A 10965-nucleotide genomic window follows, 5' to 3' on the forward strand; every position below is an offset into this window, starting at 1 on the left:
AAAACCGTGATACTTATGAAGGATAAAAAGACAAAAACAACAACAAAAAGAACTATGATATGCAACTGGAGCAATATAATGAGAGAGAGAGGAGGAAAGTGAAAGAGGAAGAGTGAAGAGAGTGAGAGTGAGAGAGAGAGAGAGAGAGGAGAAGTTTTATGTAATAAAGCTTTGTAAAATATAAAGCTTCGCGTCTGTGTGACGCTGTCTCAATGACATCGAGAAAGATTGGTTATCGACCAGCACCTGTTTGGTGCAAGGAGCTACAAGCGGAGATAAGTACCGTTGAAGTACTGAACTGTATATTGTAGTGGTTTCGGTGAGCTTGTTGTGTGTGTTTGTATTTGTAGAAGTTAGTGAGTGTCTGTTTGTCTGTTTGTCTGTTTGTTTGTGTGTGTGTCTGAAGGAGTAGTGCGAATGTATGCGTACGACTGATGAAGTGTGTGTGTGTGTGTGTGTGTGTGTGTGTGTGTGTGTGTGTGTGTGTGTGTGTGTGTGTGTGAGTTAATGAATGACATGGCTAGTATGTGCTTGTACGATTGTATGAATAGGACCAAGCACGGGGATTATTGTGTATTTATGAATGAGAACACGCATGTGTGCACAAACGAAGCTTAGAGTTTATGCAGGATGTGCACTAGTGTGTGTGTGTGTGTGTGTGTGTGTGTGTGTGTGTGTGTGTGTTTAAAGAGACAAAAAAGTGGAAAATTAAGTCTATCAAAAGCTGGTAGAAAAGTTATCAAAACCGGTTCTCCGTCGGTTACGGCGACGAATGCTGCAGTTGATCCAATCAACAGAACACAGCGATCAACGAAACAGCCTGCTCATGAAATTAACATGCAAGTGGCCGAATACTTCACAGACACGCGTACGCTTAAAGTCATTGTAAGGGTAACGAGAAATAAAGTGTCTTGCTCAAGGACACAATGTGCTGCCGGGAATTGAACTCACGATCTTATGATCGTGAATCGAATACCCTAACTAGAAAGTCACGCGGTTTCAGGTAAATTATTAGTTATTACACAAGACACAGTTCTGACTTTCATGCTACGACGATCATCGGCGTGTACTAAAGGCACACAAAGTGGTACTCACGCGCGCGCGCGCACAATCATACACACACTTTGTGCATGTATATATAAATATATATATATATAGTGAAGGATATAGATGTATATAATTGTGCGTATATTTATTTATAAACACTCCCGTGTATATATAATAGGCACGACTCTCGCTCATATATAAATATACAGTATTTATTTTCAAATAGTATTTTCTGTGTTTTATTTATAGCTGGCCGCCAACACTTTTTTTCTGCAAAATAGGGGTAGCTTATCCTGTTCAGGCCATATTATTAGCATTATCCTGCGATTGAGAATTGAAAATCACTTCTTTCACTTTCTAAGACATCTCAACGCTTCTAAAGGCAAACTTCGTTTGTTTGTTTACGTTCATCGTAATTTGAATTTAATATATATATATATATATATATATATATATATATTAGGGTTATTACTGTTTCACAACCCAATAAGCCTATACTGTCATTTGATGAATAATTTTATAAAACTAAGGAAATTAACATTTATTTTGCTTTATTTTAAAAAAACACATCACCCCCAAAATTAAGAAATTGATCACCGCTTTTGACCCAAATCATGCAATTTCTAGTGGGGTTCATACTGCCTGCTCAAGTTTTTACCAAACTTGGTGCGCTGACTCAATGCAATGCAGAAATAGTATATCTGAAATTTCAGCTTTCTAGTTGAAGTAGTTTCGGAGTAATGGGCTTTTAAAACTATAATCACTAGGTGGCCCTAGATTCACACTTCAGGAAATAATCGGGCGGCGGTGGCGAATGTTTACATCGCATTCGTTATCTACTACCGCCTATCTATCGTGCTTTACCCCGGTTCTTGTCTCATCAGAATTGAGCACTTGCTTTTCCGCTTTTTGGGGGAGGAGACGTATCCCACTGATGAGACTATCCATTTGGTGTCAGTACCGCAGCGTGGAGGACTGGACATGCCATGGTTGGTGATGCGCAGATATGTGCTGAGGTGACGATATCTCCAGCTTTTCCTTGACGGTCAGCAGGTTGGTTATCGCTTGTCAGATAGAGCTGCAATCCTAGACTGACCGAAGACCATAGCTGGGTAACTGGCACCTTGAGTATCGTCAGTCGCTCACAGCCCTCTGCAAGTCGGACCCTGCTGTCAGAGGATGCTCCAAAAAGATTAGCGGCGGGTAAGGGCGACAACCACCCTGGGATAACTCCATGAAAATCACTTGACTTGCGGGCCAGGGCCGTTGTATAATTTCCAGAGAGTCATGATACTCCTGGTGCGTCGGGTGGCTCGGAATCCATGGAGTATTTTGATTGCTCCGAAGTGGGAGGGCTGTTGTCTCCTTATTGGGAAATGTAAGGTTAATTTTATTACTATTAATTATTGTTTTTTCATTGTTTACTCGGTTTTATGTAAATCCCCGCAGTCCTTTGTCATTATGTTGTCCGAAATGGTTTCGTCACACACGTGGGCGATAAAGATAGAATTATTATTATCATCATCATCATCATCATCATCATCATCATCATTATCAAGGCGGTGAGCTGGCAGAATCGTTAGCATGCTGGACGAAATGCGTAGCAGTATTTCGTCTGCCGCTACGTTCTGGGTTCAAATTCCGCCGTGGTCGACTTTGCCTTTCATTCTTTCGGGGTCGATAAATTAAGTACCAGTGAAACACTGGGGTCGATATAATCGACTAGTCCCCACCCCACAAATCTGAGGCCTTGTGCTTCCAGTAGAAAGGAATATCACTATTATTATTATTATTGATAGTCTTTGCACAGCTTCCAGCGCTGGAGATGTCCTACGGTGCCAGCTGTTCACTACCATGAACTAAGGTAATACCCCGTATTTTTCGAGCACCATCCAGAATATTCGAGCGGTTCCAAGCAGTGTTGTTTTCTGCAAGTGCTCCACCCTTACTGCATCCCCTATTTTTTATTATTATTATTATTATTATTATTATTGGAAGGCGGCGAGCTGGTAGAATCGTTAGCACACCGGGCGAAATGCTTAGCGGCATTTCGCCCGTTTTTACGTTTTGAGTTCAAATTTCGCCGAGGTCGATTTTGCATTTCATTCTTCTGGCATCGATGATAAAATAAGAACCAGCTGAATGCTGGGGTCAATGCGATCGACTTACACTCTCCTCTGAAATTGCTGGCCTTGTGCTAAAATTTGAAATCAATGTTATAGGGCAGTGTCCGTGTAGGGGTGTGGACAGGAGAGCTTTTGCCACCTTCTACTGGAATGTTACAATAAAACAGATGAGAGAAAGGTAAGGCCGCAGAGCATCTAAGATGAAATAAATCGGTTGACATAGAATAAAGAAGAGAATTTCCTGGAGAGTCTCAGATTATTGAATTGCGTCATCGGTTGGCAGAGAGATTTGGTAAGTTTAAGGCAGGATTATAATGTCATTGCTTCTTTTAATATAACCCAAAAGAGAGAGAGGGCAATAGATGGGAGAGAGAGAAGGGAAGAGAATGGGAGAGAGAGAGAGAGAGAGGAAGAGAGACGTGTTTGTAGTACTTACCATTAAAAATGATTAACGAAATAAGCATTATTATACGTGAAGCCACGTGAAATAAAGTGTCTTGCTCAAGAACACAACGCGTCGTCGAGAATTGAACTCACGACCTTACGATCGCGATCCTAATGCACGTACCACGAAGCCACGAGCCTTCACTGTATAATATAAAGCTATAAGGCAACAAGCAGCATTTCGTCCGCCTCTACGTTTTGAGTTCAAATTCTGCCCAGATCGACTTTGCCTTTTATCTTTTCGGGATCGATAAAGTAAGTACCAGTTGAGCACTGGGGTCAATGTGATCGACTTCCTCCTCCCCAAAATTCCAGGCCTTGTGCCTAGAGTAGAAAGGATCATCATCACGTGTTCAACGCGTCAGTTCTACATAAGAGAATTGTGCTGCGGCAACGGTGAAGCTTTTCCTTGTTCGGTTCAGGTGGAGACTACTTCGCTCCCTCACACGTCTCTCAACTACACTGCACTGAACGGATGATATGCAACGGCAACATAATAAGAATGCACCGTATAGCTTGTTTCTTCAAAGTAATAAAGAAAGAAAACTGTGATGTTGTTGTTGCCTTCATCTTTTACTAACAATATTGCTTTCAAATTTTAACACAAGGCCAGCAATTTGGGGGGGAGGGGATAAGTCTATTACATCGGCCCCAGTGCGAAACTGGTACTTATTTTATCGATCCCGAAAGGATGGAAGGCAAAGTTGACCTCGGCGGAATTTGAACTCAGAGTGTAGAGACGGACTAGATGCCGTTAAGCATTTTGTCCGGCGTGCTAGCCATTCCGCCTGGTCACCGCCTGAAATCCTTTTCTAACAATATCAACGAAAACAATGAAAGTGAATTTGTTGAAAATGGATTCAACTGTCTTCAATACTTTGTCATCGAAACAGTTTGTCATCGCAGCACATTCCGCGTAATATACTGCTTTTAAATTTTAACACAAGGCTAGCAATTTTGGGGGGAGGGGAGAAATCGATTATATCGACCCCAATTGCTAAACTGGTACTTATTTTATCGACGCCGAAAGGATGAAAGGCAAAGTTGACTTCGGCAGAATTTGAACTCAGAACATAAAGACAGACGAAATACCGCTAAGCATTTCGCCCGACGCGCTAACGATTCTGCCAGCTCGCTGACTTAAAAAAAAAAAAAAATAATAATAATAATAATAATAATAATAATAATTAGCAAAATGTGGAATCTGAAGACGAAAACAATACCTATTGTCATAGGTGCCCTGGGAATGACAGCGAAACGGGCTGATTACTACCTAGCTCAGATACCAGGAAACCCCAAAATGGCTGAAGTCCAAAAGATAGTGCTCATGGGAACTGCCCATATCCTACGTAAAATACTGTCTATGTGATCTCAAATTTTAAAGCAAACATAATTTTCTTATGGTTTCTTAAACATTCACTTGAACAAAACTGTACAAATCCAAATATATGGTACCCTAGGCATAACACCTACATGAACTTCTAACTTGTTGTCTCTTGAGGTCTCTGGGTGAGACTTGGATCCAACTTGTACAAATGCAAAACAAAAGTCAAACATAAAATAATAATAATAATAATAATAATAATAATAATAATAATAATAATAATAATAATAATAATAATAATAATAATAAAAAAAATGGTTTCAAACTTTTGGCAGAAGATCAACAATTTGGTGGAAGGGTGGGTGGGAGAGGTCGATTACATCGACCCAGTGTTCAACTGGTACTTATCGATCTCGAAAGGATGAAAAGCAAAGTCGACCCTCGGTGGCATTTTAACGTAAAAAGCGGACGAAATGCCGTCAAACATTTTATCTGACATGTTGACTATTTTGCCAGCTCGCCACCTCCTCCCGTGTAATATATTGCGTTTTCAGATAAATTCTTTCTCTTCCACCACCTCCACCCAACCACCCCCACAATTTATCTTAACCCTTTCCAAAGTTTTTGAATTAATGCTAAAAATATTTTCCCCGTTGTGTTTGATGTGAGGTGGGGCTCGTAGCTCTGTTTTTCCCCGACAACTTTTTTTCATCGTTTAAGAAATTTTAATAAATTTCACCCCTTTTCAGAATTATGCCCATGGGTTGCTAAAAAACGAACGAAGATCTCTGACAACCGAATTCGCAACATAATACGCAGGCAGCGAGTGTAACATTAGACAGAATGCCATCAGCAATGGCTACATAGCAAATAGGAATACATTCGAAAGTTTGGGTTTTATCTTAAAGAAAGAGGAATGTTTGCGAAATTATGCAACATATTAACAAACAACGAAACCTGTATGGGATCACTAGACCTGCTGGAAATAGAAGCTAAATCGCGCTTAAATCTTACCATAGCGTTTTGAATAACATAGGAAAGGTTAAATAATAGTTTTAGATAATATAGTCCTTGTTACATCGTACATGAAACAAAAGGTTGGACTGTCACGACTGGAATACCATTAATCATAAGACTGACCGGGGGCTAAACAACTTACATGATAGTAAAAGAGATTTTTCTCGGTAATATATTTTATTTTACAAATTTCTATTATTCAATGGATGTGTTTTTTTTTCTTTTCTCTTTTCTTTAATATTTTATGGATTTGAATACTTTAGAATGATTCATTTTGGCTGATTTAAAATAAAATTCTAAACTCACGAAAAAATGGTTTTGCTTAAATTCATAATTTCAGTAAATGAAATTACATTTTTTGTTGTTTTAAGTTTAGTGTCGAAGAGAAATCTTAGAAGTTCTTTAATTAAGGAAGAAACAGGCTTTAAATACATACATACATACATACATACGTACATACATATATACATACATACACACACATACATACGAATATATATTTGCATACATATATGTGTGTATATGTCTGTGTGTGTGTATGTATATATATATATATATATATATGTGTGTGTGTGTGTGTGTGTGTGTGTGTGTGTGTGTGTGTGTGTGTATGTGTGTATGTATGTACACACATATATATATATATATATATATATATATATATATACATATATATATGTATGCGTGTGAGTGTATTATATATATGCGTTGACATACATATACATGTATGTATGTATGTATGTATATATATATATATATATATATATATATATATATATATATATATATATATATATATATATATATATATACGTATGTATGTATATATAAGTATATGAATATATACCTGTAAATGGAGGATATATATTTACCTGAGTGAAAAAACACGCGTATATATTCTTTCATCGCTCAGAGAAGTTTTCATTTTTTTTCTTTTTCTTTTTAAATAGAATGAATATTTTAAAGAAAATAATGTTGTCGTTCTAATTGTGTTCTTCTAATTTTCCTTCGTTTAGCTTTGTTCCTGGCAGAGTTGCAGTTTTTGCTTTAAAATGATTTCCAAGTGGCTTCCCTTGTTCTGGTCGCCTCATCCTTCAACAGCGATGGTGCGTGAACAACTTGCGCTGACGCATGCGCACCAACTTAACTATTGTTGAACGGAGGGAAATACAAACTTCTTTCCCGATTTTTCATAAAAAGATCTGAACTTAGCGAAAAGCTATATTGAATTAGCGTTAGTGTAGCTCTGTTTTTAGGCTTGCTTTCGCTCTTTTGCATTCATTATCAGACAAAAACTTATGAAAGCTTTACTGAAAAAAGAAATTTCTAAAACCATTTATGTATTTTTCTTTCTTTTATTTTTTCTTTAGAAAGAAAAAAAGCAGCAACTTTTTTTCAGTCTTTCATTGTAAAAAAAAAAAGGTGAAAAGAAGCGAGAAAGCCCGGTGTTGTAAACGAAAGAAACAAAATGCAAAGTGGCAAAGCTGCCAGTGTTTTCATGATAACTGGTGGTGTGGACAGTTTGTGTTTAGCTTGCAGCTGCCGTCTCAGGGCTGGCCACCTTGTGAACAAGAGACAATCTATAATTCTTGTACATTTGAAGCTAATTTTGACCCCTGCTCCACCTGGGCTTCTGGTTTGTTACGTGGGACACCAGCCGCCGAAGCTGAAAAGGTGTCTAAGTCCCCTTCACACTACCGGAACAGCCGTATGCTGTAATGAAACCAGGCTCTAAAACTGGCGGGATGTTCTCCAACACAAATAGCTTTCCATTTGTTACCGCTTGTTTATATTGTATAAAGGCTTCCCGACTCCTTTTATATTTTGCCAGTTGTTTACCATTTATTCAAAGCTAACTTAATAGCACCAAAACATCTGCTTGCTAGTTTACTCAAACAAGCATTATAGAGGCGGGGAGCCTGTATGGTATATAACATTTGCTATTTTCATGTAAAACTGCAAAATAATTGAAAAATGACCACAATCTCTCCTTAATATCGGGTTGCTTTAGCTGCGCCATTGATTAATTGCTGACTTGAGTTTGCTGAGGGTGGTTTTTAATTTGTTTTCTAGTGTTTTGTTTCGCTTATATGCTGCTCTTTATTTATTTTATTTATTTTTTTTTTGGAATAATAGCAGATTTTTGCCCCTCTGTTGCCAGGTGAGGACACTTCTCTGCTGCTTTGACAGCCGTCTGACGAGGCGGTAAGTTTTTTTTTCATCAACAAAGAGAATAGAGAGGGAAGAATTAAGTAGCTAGAGAGAGAAAAAAATGTATGGTGAGTAGTTATTAGGCGGAGACCTATCCGTGGTGAAACAACGCAGCCGATGTGTTGCTAAAATATATAAAAGGAAAACCTGTAGGAAAATTATGGCTAAAGAGGAAGAAAGGAGACTAAAAGAAAAGAAAGAATTGAATTCATTTTCTCTTTATTTACTTCAATATTTGTTAGAATAGTTATTACTGTTGTTACTTTATACTTTTATGCCTAATACACACACACACACACACACACACACACACACACATACATACATATATATATATATATATATATATATATATATATATATATATATATATGTATGTGTGTGTCTATGTTTGTATATATATATATATATATATATATATATATATATATATATATATATATATATATATATATATATACATATATATATATTTATATATATATGTGTGTGTTGCATTGACAGTTGAAAGAGTTATTTAACTTTTCTCTGCCCTCTTCTCTTTGGCCTTTTCCATCACATTAGTTTCTGTTCCTTGAGGGGGGAAAACAACTCCGAAGTTTTTCTTTCTTTCATTTTTACTTCTATCATTAAATTAATTTTAAACTTTACTGGGTTTTGTAATTGCGGGCAGAGAGTGTCTAAAATGACTTTAGAAAGAGATAAAAAGCTGTTAGCCTCCAGGATATCTTTTTTCAGGATAATCGTTGTAAGAGTTCGTTTTCGTTTGTTCTCACCAACAAGAATTATAAACATTCATATTAACTTTGAAAAACTATCCTAATTCTAGTAATACTATACTCTTTTATATTTAGTGCTCTGTTAGCATTTTGTTTTCATTTTGGCATGCCTCCTCTCCTCGGCTTCATTTGTTTTCCATTTATTTCTTACAAGCATTGGAGGATGTTCTGTTAGCACACTGTTGCTGTTGTTACTGTGATTGATTATCTTAGAAGAGAGAGAGAGGGGGATGGGGTAAGAGAGAGAGAGAAAGCTGGTGGAAAATAAAACAAAAACGGGCTCGACTCCATCATATTTATCAACACTTTTCTCGTGGCTCCACTACTTTCTCTCCCTTTATTTCGTCTCGTTGTTGTCGCCCTTGTTTCAGATTTCGTATTTACTTTTAATGTTTCCCTTTCTTTTGGTACACACACACACACACACACACACACACACACACACACACACACACACACACACACACGCGCACGCACACACACACACACTGTACACCATGTCGAAGTTTTCTTTTTTTTTCCCAGATATACTTTTATGACTGCAAAATTGTATGGGGTAAAGAAAAAAACAGGGAGAAGAACAAACAAAAACAAAAAAATATTAGTGACAAAGAAAAAAAAAAATCAGGTGAAAAAGAAAAAGAAAAACACCACAAAATATAGACAAAAAAAAGTATTTCTCGGAAGCGCAACGAGTGGCGAAGAGAAAGAGGAAAAGTGTGTAAATAAATGAAGTAGGGTAGAGTTTGCATTGGCAGCGAACTGGGGGTTGTTTTGTCTTTTATATTTGTTGAACGAAGAAATTAACAACAAAAAAATGTTAAAAAATAATTACGTTGAGGTAATTTGGCATTTCCTTAGAATTGGACGCCGATTCTACAGCTTGTCTATATTCTTTACTCCAATTTAATTGTTTGCCTTGGCCGTCTCTCACACCCATAGCCCTCCTCCGCAACTGGTGCGCCGTCATTCGCCTCCAAGAACGACAATCGCTTCCCATTTCCTATTTCCATGGTCCTCTTATTTACTCTTTTTTTCCCCCTACTTTCATTTCTATAAACATTACATTAACAACCCACCCTTACCCCACCCCCCGCTCACCAAATAAATATAAAATAAAATAAACAAACACTAAAGGAAGCAACAATAATAGATATTCTCAACTTTTATTATATTCTTTTGTTTTATAGCTGCAATTCTCATATTGATTCCTACGATTCTTTTCTGTTGGGACAAGAAATTTCCCTCCTAAATACAACACAGCAAATCTATTTTATTATTCACTGACATATTTCTGTTTTATTCTGGCAACTTTCAATGTTCGGCCTTTGTTTCCCAGTTCCCCTTTATTTTCTGCTGCCCCTCTCTTCCCCCAGCACAGTCACCTATACACATACATTTATGTACATACATACACACACACATACATACATACATATATATATATAGATATATAGATATACATACATACACACACACACACACACACACACACACACACACACACACACATATATATATATATATATATATATATATATATATATAAAAGTTCCTATTATTATTTATCATTTCATGTACAATACGTTGGCACAGAAATTATGCAAGAACATACTCTGTCCTTTTCTAAAAAAAATAAGCAAAAAAAAACAAACAAACAAAACAAACAAAAACAGATGGAAATGTTTAAAATGTAGCCGGGTATGTAAGTTTGCCAAGAAAAAAACAAAAATCTATCTGTAAAAGAAAGCCTTTCTCGATTTGATAAATTTAATTACTTCTTGTCTGTTGATTGAGTTGCCTTATTTTACTTGCGGCCAACTTTAACCATCGTTTTTTTTTTCTTCTCTTTTCTTTTCTTTTCTTTTTTTTCATTCCCTATCCGGGCAGCTGTTGAACTGTTCACACCTTCTCCGTTCCATCCAACCCGATCTGCATCTATCAGATATTTAGAAAACTTTTCCCCCTCTTCCTCCTGCTACTTCTCTTCCTCATCCTTCTCCCCACCACAACTTCG

At 37.0% G+C, this 10965-nt stretch overlaps 1 long non-coding RNA gene across 1 annotated transcript in view; it reads right to left on the bottom strand.

Annotated features, from left to right (window-relative positions):
- Window positions 1–7628, bottom strand: part of LOC149133968 (uncharacterized) — a 13436-nt gene extending 5808 nt beyond the window's left edge. The window contains exon 1 of the long non-coding RNA XR_016243006.1: window positions 6831–7628. This is a non-coding gene — a long non-coding RNA (uncharacterized LOC149133968). The remainder of the gene's footprint in view (window positions 1–6830) is intronic.
- Window positions 7629–10965: the final 3337 nt, after the last annotated feature.

The sequence above is a fragment of the Octopus bimaculoides genome, chromosome 9 (genome assembly GCF_046866305.1).
Source record: "Octopus bimaculoides isolate indiv1 chromosome 9, ASM4686630v1, whole genome shotgun sequence".
NCBI lineage: Eukaryota > Metazoa > Mollusca > Cephalopoda > Octopoda > Octopodidae > Octopus > Octopus bimaculoides.